Genomic DNA, 11,809 nt, shown 5'->3' with positions numbered 1-11,809 from the left:
CCGAGCGAGTATGGAAGAAAAAAGAGTATGGCGGGAAAAGGAACCGCCAGTCATTGCGGTGCGTTCATCGGAACTTTCGATCTTCACGAGCAAACAAGCGAGCGGACAAGCGGTGGAAGACGAAAACTAGATCACTTCTGGACGTGGTCGCCTCGGCCACGCCACGCCACGCCACGCCACGCCGGAACGGTGGCGATACTGTGGAAAGAGAGAAAGGGATCGGTGTTATTGGCGGCGTTCACACCAGGCGACCCGTTAATGCTCGAGAATCGAAGACACTCGAACGCGTGTCCATCCTGTCGTATAAATATCGGAACATAATCGCGGCATCCGGGTTATATACGGGCCATATTTCCATCGTAAAGATCGAAAGGTGGTTGTACGGTCCCGGATTTTATGCAGCTTGTGCGTAGGATTATTAATGGACTCGGGACAGGTGCGATTTTAAATAAGTGAAACTAGTTGTAATATTTATATAGTTGTATAAAATTTCCATATTCTTGACAATAATTCTAGCCAGCGAAACAACTCTGCGAAGCGATAAATAAGAGGATTCTTGATGCTAAGAGATGACGATTTCAACGATACGTTATTCGAAAATGTTGAAATCGATTCGTGTTGTTCTCGTTGGAAAAAGGAAGAATTTGTATTAAATACATCGATATTAAAAAATCTAATTTACCATATTTAACGCTTGGACATTTGATCAATCGAGTAGAGAGAAAGTAAGGGAAAATCGGCCAATACAATGACAATAACCTAAAATCTAATTTTCCCTTTCTCTCTTTCATTCACCTTATGTATTATCTCACCTTCTCTCTCTTAAATTCTTAAACAGCCACGCGTTCATCTTCTCGTACAACCTAACCTCTCGATTTCAACCGTTCAATTTCAATCTCCAATCCTTTCCCATAACGCTCGAATCTCTCCACTAATTATCGTGCCTTCGAACATACCTTCGATCCTTCTACCGACGATTGGAATTTAATCGATAAAAAAAAATATAAAATGACGTAAAATGACGAATGTGTTAATCGCGCATATCGATCTGGTAAATATTTGATCGACACGAATTAATTGGCGCGGAGCTCGTTCGGCGAGCGCGTAACACGTGCACCGTGTTCCGATAATCAATTAACCGTCGGATTTCACCGCGAAAACGTTAAATAGAACGAAAAGTCGAGCGCTCGAGATGAAAGCTGTAAACGGTCGACGGCCTGCGCTTCCGTGGACTGCGATGGCGCGCGCGTCACACAGGAACAGAGAGCCGATGTAATTGTGATTAACACGCGTCCAACCGAAATCCAAAGTTACGCCGATAAATCATTCCGTTCGGATCGTGGACAATTTTATAATATCGTTATTTATCTGGACGGTGTATAAATTATACCGTTAAACGAAGGTGTTTCCCATGATTTTCCTTTTTTTTTTCTTTTTTTTTTAACTGTGTACAATGTGTACGCAGCGAGTGTCTTTGTCGAGACGTCAATTAAAATTAGATTTTGCCGAACGGATGACAGCGTTAATTGGGATCGAAACGAGAGAGCTCGGGGCGAAAAGAAGAACAAGCGAGCAAGAAATCAGTGAAAGTAACGCTCGGCCACGCGTCCTGCCCGAGCATAACGCGGCTTTTCTGCCAAGGAACCCGTGCACACGTGCACGCACGTGGACGTCCCGTCGCTTCCAGGTATCCATGAAAACTTCTAATTACCCGGTGTAAGAGACAGCGGCGATCGGTCTGGTTGCATATGGAATACTGGTAGGAGTTTCGGTTTAACTGGCTTAATAGGGAGACAGGTAGTTGGACAGGAATAAATTGAGGCCCCCGCTGAGTAATCGAGAGATGTGTTATTAAGAATTGTTCGTATTTCAGAATAACCTCTTCGTACGAGTGTGACGCGAGGATGCCATTCGTGATCGAATGATCGAAGAAACGTTTGAAAATGAACATTTTTGGAACGTTTGAGACGTTAGGCATAGCGAGAAAATGAAGAATAAAATTATTTAATTTTAATATCGTACGTTAAATCAAATATATTTAAAATAGTGACAAAGAAACTGATCAACTCGAAGATAATTATTTAATTTCAGAAAAACTAATCATAATTCGGAGCCAAAATAAACATTTGATCACCAATCTTCATTCAAGAAATCGCAAAAATTTTACTCACAGAATCTCGAAGGTATTACGACGATGTACCAGTCGTAATCGTTATTTTGCGTTGTCGGCTGCACGAAAAATCTCGTAAAAAAAGAAAAAGGAGCGAGAGAGAGAGAGAGAGAAAGAGAGAAAAGTACAAACCGGTGCACTTAACGTGCCAACGAGCGCGAAAGGCACGAGCATAACAAGCTTGGTTTCGCGAGAAAGCGAGAGACTTGAGGTGAAACAGGTGAATTCGTGGTGATAAGGGGCGCGCGCGTGTTCAGTTTGTCATATCGTAATGTAATTTCACGATTTGATAAACTAATCTAATATTAAGGATACGGCACGCGAACTGGTTCCACACACTATAACTTCTTCGGCATCGAACTTTCATTCCCTCGATTTTCTTCCTACTCAGGCTTCATCATCTATTTGCAAATGGTATGGTTACGGTTAATTAGCACGTACTCGTGCTAATTACTTTCTTTATTCGGAATCGAAAGTCGGGACTTTTTTGCAGATCCGAGAAATAGGGTTCGTTCAATATTTTTATCGGTACGCTTATGCTCATCAGGAAGTGGAATTTTTATTTCCTCCTCGATTAACGGCGATGAGATCGGATCGACGAAGATCCAATTTCCAATTGATTCGAGTCAATGAAGTGGTCTTTATTTCTTTGTCCTGAAAGACAAATTCGAAATTAGAACGGGAAATAATTATTTTGAATTTTTAATTCAATCAACGCAAAGAAATTTTTTTTAACATTAACATAAAAATGTTAAAAGTTAAAATAGAAAGTGGATAATTATGGGGATAAAACGTTTGAAATAATATTTTAAAAAAATGACCAGGTCTATTAGAAAGTGACTTCAGTTTTTTCAAAAAAAAAAAAAAAAGAAAGATCGACGTTGCTTTTCTCTTGACGCCCGTCACGAATTTTTCGTAACGCTTCGAATTTTCATACCAATCAATAATATTACTTAACACATGTAACCAAGCCTTTGATCCGTCTACATTTCTTTCGATTCATCGACGCGGAAGATCTCGCATTAGCAATCTTGCAAAACTGCCAACTGCACAATCGATTGGATTAAGACGTAGCTCTTAAGCATATACCGGCGTCTTAACGATCCATTCATGAATTCCTCGTGGAAACGCGTAGCTAAGCGGCAGGGTTGATTTCGACTCGTCCTCCATTGATTATTTCATTCCTTCCGAAACTAATCCTTTCCTCGCCTTGAATCGACACGTTAAAACGGGCGATCACTTGGAATCAATAGTTTAAAAGTGAGAGATAAACAAACGAACGAAAAAAATCGAATTACCATATCTCCTCATCCATATCGACGTTGCTCATACTACCGTGTAATTAATATAATCTCTTCTTTATTTTATGAATCATTATTTTCCTCGGTCTACGCAACTAAACCGAGTACGCTGTATTTAATTATTAGATTACTCTATAATTATGAAATTTGAACGTAATCTGACATGGTACGGCGATAATCCTCGCCGAACTGGAACTTTCGATCGCGTAAGGAGATAGACGCGTACCGGAAAGATGGATGAATAAACGGTTGAATGAAACGAGAGGCAAATTCCGGTAGTTTTATATATATGTAAAGTCGAATATAAATATATCAAAATCGAAATTGTAAGCCTCGAAAAGCTTTCGAAAAATGGATGATGAATATTCATTCGATCTTCGAAACTTGGCGTTACGGGAAGGAACGAATTTTCGAAAGGTGGGATTCGATAAATGGCGGAAGAGAGAGAGAGAAAGAGAGAGAGAAAGAGCTAACTTTTTAACTCGGCGGACGGCCAATTTGTAGAATAATTTCTCAACCGACTTACGCTTCGTTTCCTCTTTCCTTCACTCTTCGCTCGATTTTAGCCGCGAGAACGGCGCATACCAACGCTCATTCTTAGAATCCTTGGCGAATACCGGAGCGTATCGAGCTACATGGAGGAGCGCGCCTGTTAATAGGAGCCACGGTGTGTAAACCGAGCAATTTCAAAGGGCAAATATTCTCCATTACTCTTGCTCTAAGTAGGAAAAGTTGGCCGAAGTGGAACAGCCTTAATGGCTTTATTCGATCATAAATTCGATCAGAAATCTTATTTTCTAATGTTACATTTTTCACGATATATACGTATATCGAAACTATCTAAATTTTATCGAAAACCTCTTTTCAAACGAGATCCAACGATAAAAGTGATAATAAAAATGAAACTTTATATCGCAGATTAATTTCTTCAAGAAATTGCAACCAACTTGCGAAATAATTATTTACGATCTCTGCGTTTAGTTAAGAGGGGGTGGATGGATGTCGAAAAATAGACAATGAAAATTTCACAATTTAAGGGCGTGTAGATCGGATCGAGGCCAGAGGCGAAATCGAGCGGTGCTACGCCGCTGTATTTCGAATCGCTTTTAATTTATAATGGCGAACGATGTATATATGGGACCCCAACAAGGAAGCGAGAACAACTCGTGCTCCGTGTCACTATCACTCGTGTTCGAAACTCGGCCGCAAGATCCGTTGCCGCCATTCCTCCATGTGCATGTGTCACCCTCGCGTAATAACATTTCTTCATCCCTCGAATCCTACCGTTCGAAAATCCTTTCCCGTCGTGTAACGAATTTTACAATTTTACGAGGAATCGTTTGATACACCATGTCTCGACGATTTCTCTTCGAGCACGCTAATTCTCGATCGTATTAGGATATCTGTGGTTGGACCGGACACTATATACACTATAGGAACATGTTAATCGTAAGAGACGCTAGGATTCTAAGTTATAGGCAGATAACGTCGTGGCCAGGGTTCAGACACTTCCTGGTTATACTAATCCTAGTTCATGCTCGGCCACGGACCGATTCTGGCTATCTTTAGATTACACCGATCTTAGATTGCGCTAGACCTATAGCCACGGGGATATAACGTTGGATACAATGTGCAGTTTGAGGTTATATTAATTCCAGGTTATGTTCGGCCGAATGTTGCAACGGTATGTCTTCGATCCTGGTATTGGGTTAAGCCCAATGAGCTTACCGTATAATTTGTCGGAGATAATCAATCGGATATCAATGTTTCTTTCGGGAAATTTTCGATGCGCATAGAATCGCGACGAATAGAAAAGTGGATACAGGAGGTTTCTCTCCGTTTAATTTGTTGATACAAAACATTCCTTCTGGACGCTTTGTTTTCATCCACAGTATCACAGCACTCTCCTTTTAAGCGAGACCTGTAATGCCAAGTTGGATGAATCATCGAAAACTCGAATGGAACCGCTCTGTGTCTGATAAGGACGGTGCGTATCTACTGGCGCGGACGCACGTGACTGGCACGCACGTTCACCAAAGCGGCCATTTCCTTTTCGTCGATCGAATCCCAGTCAACAATTTTTTTCTTCTTTCTTTCATCTAGTAAGGAAAAGTCAACGTGTTGAAAATTGAAGTGTCATCCCATTTTTACGAATTCGAATTCGAAGGAACAAGTTTGATTAAAATTTTTTAAAACTTGAAAAAAAGAAATTAAATAAAATCCTCACGTTAAACGTCCAATTCTATCTACACTGTGAGAATCGAATCTCGCGGAAGATTTAAAATCGATCTACCACGACAATCCTCCAATCCGATCTAAGATTTCACCTAATGCCGGGTTCTCCTCTTTTCAAAAAAAAAATCTTCGAACGCGGGCGTGAAACACACGGTTGGTGTTTCCTTTGAACGGACGGAAGCCGTAAGTCGAGCTCGATTCAGAAAGAGAAAGAGAGAGAGAGAGATCCTATCTTCCCACCCACGTGACGATTTGGAAGGCGGAGGATTCCATGGACACTTGGTCTCGCTTCTCTATTACCAGGCGTGGACATTACGATCGGTGTCCGTAGCATCCGATACCGAACCGATCGAGACGACTGACCCACGACTGCCTACACGATCTCCAACCTAGAGCTGTAGAACGGTGGGCCGGCCATTTTTTTTTTTTCCCCCTTCGACCACTCGAGATTATCGCCCGCCACGGGACAACACTCGTGCTCGATCCCTTCGTTTCTGAGTCACTGCTCCGCCCTCGGAACGCGAGCTGTGCGTAGACCGGGGAACTCGTCACGGAACTCGAATCCTGAGAGGAGCGAGCCGAGGAACCCGTTACTCGTCCGCCAGTATGCATGGACGCGAGCGGATGGAAAATCGCTGCATGCACGAGGGATGGCACCGGTCGAGCGAGAGATATCTAATCTTGTAATGGATAAGCGATTACTCGAGAGCCAGTTCTTCGTATGTTGCCACGGCATAAATCGAGTTTGTTATTGTCGTCCATTTATGCTTTTTCAAGATTCGAGCTTGGAGCGAGAATTAGATAAAGAAGTGTTTCTTGTCGTCTTCGAGGGACGGGCGGATTTTGAAATATATTTGTAAAATGAATAAGTAATAAAGGGATAATTTTGCTTTTGGAGTTTCGAGATTGTTGTTACTTTTCCAAACATCCTTTACATCTAAAAAAAAAAGACTTTAGACAATTTACTTTATACGTGGTAAAACGAGAACAATGGAAAATTGAAATCTACGAAAATCTACGAACACGTAAAACGCGAATTACGAATTACTCGTAAGGAGAATAAAACGAATTTCTTTGCACTCGAATACTATTAAATTAACGGACAAGTTTCGAAAACAGCTGGCGTCCACTTCGAGAGCAGGATACTCGAGCAACTTTTTAATCGAAGATATAAACTCGTAGCTAATTTGTATTAACTGTTGGTAATTTGTATCGGCCGGAAATGGAATCGTAACTCGATTTACTCGGGGCGGAAATCGCGGAGCAAAAGGAGACGTTTAAATGCGCGGTAGCCGGACGAGATCGGTGCGCATCGTGAGCGTAATTATCGAGCTTATCGATGGATTTATCGTGCCACCGGATCGATCGTCTCTCTCGCGCGCGGTCATATCATAACGCGCCGAGAGCGCGAACCGGTTCCAAGCGCGCGAGTTTGACGCAAATGTGAAATGTGACGAAATTCCGGGTTATCCGGGCGACACACCTTTATCGATTGTTTCGCAATCGATCTCCCTATTCGAAGATCGACTCGCTCCTTTCCTCATATTTAGACACTCTGTTTCAAGTATCGTTCCGATTGGATTTCACGATTTATAGATCAAAATCTGGGAAAGTTTCAAAAAGTTTTGTTCGCAGGAAGATTCGTTTTCTGCAATTCTGCATAGTTTTCTAATAATGATTAAATTTTATTAATTCGAGCTCCAATTCGAGCCTAAAAATATCGAAGCTTAAAAGAATCAAATTGATTGAGTAAAATAAAAGAAACGTAAAATATAAATCCATTCGAATTTACGAAATGAGAAAGAAATTTGAGGAAAGAGACGTATTTATTTGGCATCGTGGCGACAGATATAGGCCTCCTACGAGCGCACGATCTTTCGACATCCTTCCGCGTTCCAAGACGACGCGTCGTCCTTTTGTTCGGCCCACGTTCAACCCTGACGATGACTCGAGGAAATCGACGACTTAATTAAATCGCTACGAAAAACATCGCCTTTATTCCCGAACGCGCGAGGACACGATCAAAGTGAGTCACGGCATTCTTCGCGATTCTCTCAGGTTAATTAAGGATGGATCTTGGCGAACTTGAGGCCGGTGACTAGACGCTAGGCCACGTGTCCCTCTATCGATCCAATTGCGACCCGATCCTATCGTTATTCAAGGTATTTTGCAACGGCCCCGTGATCGCACACCGAGGAGGAATCTGCATTCTTCACGTCTTCACGAGATTTTACGAGCTTGTTATTCGTAATGCGCTCGATCCAGGGAAGGCAGTAACGAACGAGTCTATAACTTGTCTGAATAATTAAAACGGGTTATATAGTGGTAGTCAAAGTGTCGTAAAATGGAGGAACGTTGGCAAAGCGTTGAATCATGATAGTTGATGGATCTCCCATTCCAAATAAATAAATAAGTTGAATCGCGTGGATTAATATAATTCTCCGTTTTCTAGTTTCTTAACGTTATTTGAATTAAATTGTAACGTTGGCAATGACACTGGCTCGGTTCTCATCAAACGTTCCATCTATTCCCTGTTTAATTTACAGCACGAGCCTGAAATTTTCATTTTCCAATTAATACAAATAGGAGAAAATTTTGAAGTTAAGAATAACTCGAAACATCGGCTCGAGTTGCACGAAGAACGAATTATTACTTAAATAAAATTATTACTTAAACTAACTCATTACCTTATCAATTTCGAAATTAAATTCGCAAACAAGTGATAATTTATCTAATAATACGTATCTATAATAAGTATCTTCACTGGAAAATAAACTTGAAACAATATCTGTAAGGATAAATATAATAATACGTATATAAACGCGACAAAAAAAGAAAGAAAAAGAAAGACAACGTAAGAAACGTTTAATTTTAAATCAAACGCAAACGCTTTTTATACGAGGGGAAACGTAAGAGAAAAACTTGCCAATTGACCTCATCGATCACCGTTTAAAATGCGATTTCCAAATACAAATACATCCGCGCTATTTATTTATATTATTCGTCGCGCGGCACGATATTATTTTCCAACACCGGACACTAGATAATCGTCGTTTCCCCGCCACGCGTGTGCATCGTCCACACTTTCTCGACGCCCAGAAAGAGAGAGAGAGAGAGAGAGAGAGAGACGCGATTTTTCCGCGCGCGGATCGGCATCCGAGCTAAAAGGTTTCGAAAGCGAGCCGCCACCGGACGACGACATTCTTTCGCAGCGGTTCTGGAGCAAAGCGGCCGCTTCTCCCGCGTCTCGAAACCACCGCGTCTCCCATCGCGATGGAATTTGCATTTAAACGCCTCGCTTACGCAATGCGTTCAGGAAAGAACGGCGAGAATGATGATAGCACGATAAAGCGATTCTCCCTCCCTTCGAAAGGGAAGTTTCGTATTTTTATCTGTGTTTTATTTGCAACAATCGATATTTGGAGCAAGCTCGTTATTTCAAATATTTTTTAATATTGCAATCAGCTTGATAAATTGAAAGATATAGTCAGAAGGAAAATTGGGGAAGCGACGAGGCTATCACACAGACAATGCAAAATTGTATGTTGCATTGATTGTAAGAGAAAAGAGATTGTTACATGTTGATTGAGACATTCTATCGCATCTTCTGTATTCTCCAGATGCTCTATTCGATTATTACTTGTTATTAAAAAATTCTCTCCGTAAGCGAAATAAAAACGCACCTCGAGGAATATTTTACAAATAAATCTTAATAATTTTGGAAAAAGGGAATAATGAGGTTTTCTGAGAGATGGAAGAAGGTGATAGAGCAGAACGATTCATATACAACGCAATAAATTAAACCTTAAACAATAAATATCGTGTATTCACTTCGTACCAACAAAAAAGAGAGAAACTTAAGGAATACCTTAATATTATAGGGATATTGTAAGGCATCTTCTATGTTGAAGCAGTCCTTTTATCGGGTTAAAAGATATCTAAACGAAAATCATGATAATAAATATTCCAATAAATTGTTTCTCTTTTGAAGATTTTCAATATATAAATATGTAATCGTTGCTCGAAGATTAACTAATCGCTCAAAAAAACACTCGACGTAATAAATAAACAACCAACGAATAATCTGTAACACATGCATAGCGAAATTATATTACATGATCGAGTCATCGTTGAACGATATCTCACATTCGATACTCGGATATCCGGCAAGATATATCCTTGTTCGAGACGTTCCCAAAGAAGAGCGACGAGTGAATGGAGGAAGGGGGTTAAAAATTACGATCAAAAATTACGAGGCCCAATTAGCCTTCGCGTCCAATCCCGCCAGAGACACCGTGACCGAACACTGTAATTATCGGGCATAACTCATCGGGGAACGCCCGCTGGGCCAAGCCGACGAAAATTAATTAAAACATTACATCGTCCTTCGTGCCTTTTAACAGGGCAAATTAGTCAAATTGGGACTTCATCGATTGTCCAAACCTGTCGATTCACCGCAAGGACGACCGGACGATTTTCCCACGTAACTACCACCACCCGGCCAACGATTTTCAACGAAATTTCCGTCAGATTCTCGACACGCAGGCCGATGACGCGCGCAAGGACGCGCGGATTAGCATAGCAGGCGGACCACCCATGATACGACCCTGCCCGGCCAACGGACTCTTCAACCTCGTAATAAGCGGCCGCTCATGTCGGATCCTCCTCGGTACAAGTACCGCCCGTGTACCCATCCGTATATCTCGATTTATATCGTTATCGATCCTTTATTGGCGTCGATATATATTCCCGGTTCTTACAACGATCACGGACGATATCTCTCTCTCCCCCCCTCCGTTCCTTCTCTTCCTGTTCCGCTGCACAAAGCCGCGTAGGAGGAGGCTACGATGCTCGTAGATGAAACGTAGGTAACGACCGAGTTTTAAGATTCTAAGATTCTTTATTATTCTTAAGCTTTCCTCGTCGAATGAAAGATTCGTTCGACGGTTGATAGATAGATGATAAGAAATAACGTGAATATATGTATAGATGCTATCGATTTTTAACGATCGAATTTCGTCATTCTAAGATTCTTCGTTATGGGAAGATTGTTTAGTGTTGAATTCTTTTTTTCGTAGGAATCTCTCTTTGGAATTTTTTTCTTGATATATATTTGGTTATTCTATCTTATGTTATCGATTTTCAACGATCGAATTTCGTCATTCTAAGATTCTTCGTTAATTCTTTATGAGAAGATTCTGTAATGTTGAATCTTTTTTTTGGAGGAATCTCTCTTTGGGATTTTTTCTTGATGTATACTTGATTATTCTATTATATAATGAATAATTTCGACATTGATCGAATTTCGTCGTTCTAAGATTCTTTATGGGAAGATTCTCTATCGTTGAATCTTTTTCATAGAAGTCTCTCTTTGGGATTTTTTTTACAATTGATTTTAATTTCTATGAATATACTAGCCTGTTCTGTCCATGCAACGAATAAAAACGATCGTGTAAGGGGAATACGTATTTCAAATAATTTCCATACTCTGCCAACATCTTTAAGATAAATTCACCGTAACATGCCTCTCTGTATTCGACGATAAACCAGTTATAGATACGATTAATTAATTCCACCCGTAATTGTAACCCATAAGGATAGGGGACAGGCATAAGCGCATATACGAGAATAGGAACAAGCCTATTTATCGTCGCCGCCGGTTTATTGGCCTCTGTACCCCGTGTACCGCGCTTATTAATTAACCAACCCCGTCAATTATTCCGAGTAATTATTGGAAGCATCGATATCCCGATAAGATGTACCCCGTGAGACGACAAGTGATTACGATTGGGTGTACACGCTCGTGGATCGGTTCAATTCGATGTACGATCTCGTACGATACTCTCGCGTGTTACCGGCGAGTGACGCGGGTCGAAAAGAAAACGTTGGCAGGATTTTTCGAGCTCGAGGATCCAGCCGTAGCGACGACCGTGATACGAAGGACACGAGCAGTGTCTTTCTCTCCTTGGTCAAGCAAGAAGTTGCTTGAAAATGTGTTACGGCTCGTCGTTGGACGTGCAAGAAAAATTGCATAAAAAGCAGTAACCTTCGTTTCCTAGTTCGTTGATCACCATATTGTCGTCGTTGATTTGCGTAACTAAGA

At 41.1% G+C, this 11,809-nt stretch overlaps 1 long non-coding RNA gene across 1 annotated transcript in view; it reads left to right on the top strand.

Annotated features, from left to right (window-relative positions):
* The window catches only part of LOC116185707, an 18,762-nt gene extending 9,219 nt beyond the window's left edge, over positions 1-9,543 (top strand). The window contains exon 3 of the long non-coding RNA XR_004150582.1: positions 9,374-9,543. This is a non-coding gene — a long non-coding RNA (uncharacterized LOC116185707). The remainder of the gene's footprint in view (positions 1-9,373) is intronic.
* The last annotated feature ends 2,266 nt before the right edge of the window (positions 9,544-11,809 follow it).

Source organism: Apis dorsata, unplaced genomic scaffold (genome assembly GCF_000469605.1).
Source record: "Apis dorsata unplaced genomic scaffold, Apis dorsata 1.3 scaffold_256, whole genome shotgun sequence".
Lineage (NCBI taxonomy): Eukaryota > Metazoa > Arthropoda > Insecta > Hymenoptera > Apidae > Apis > Apis dorsata.
Note: the sequence above shows the minus strand (reverse complement) of the source record. Positions and strands in the feature narration are given on the sequence as shown.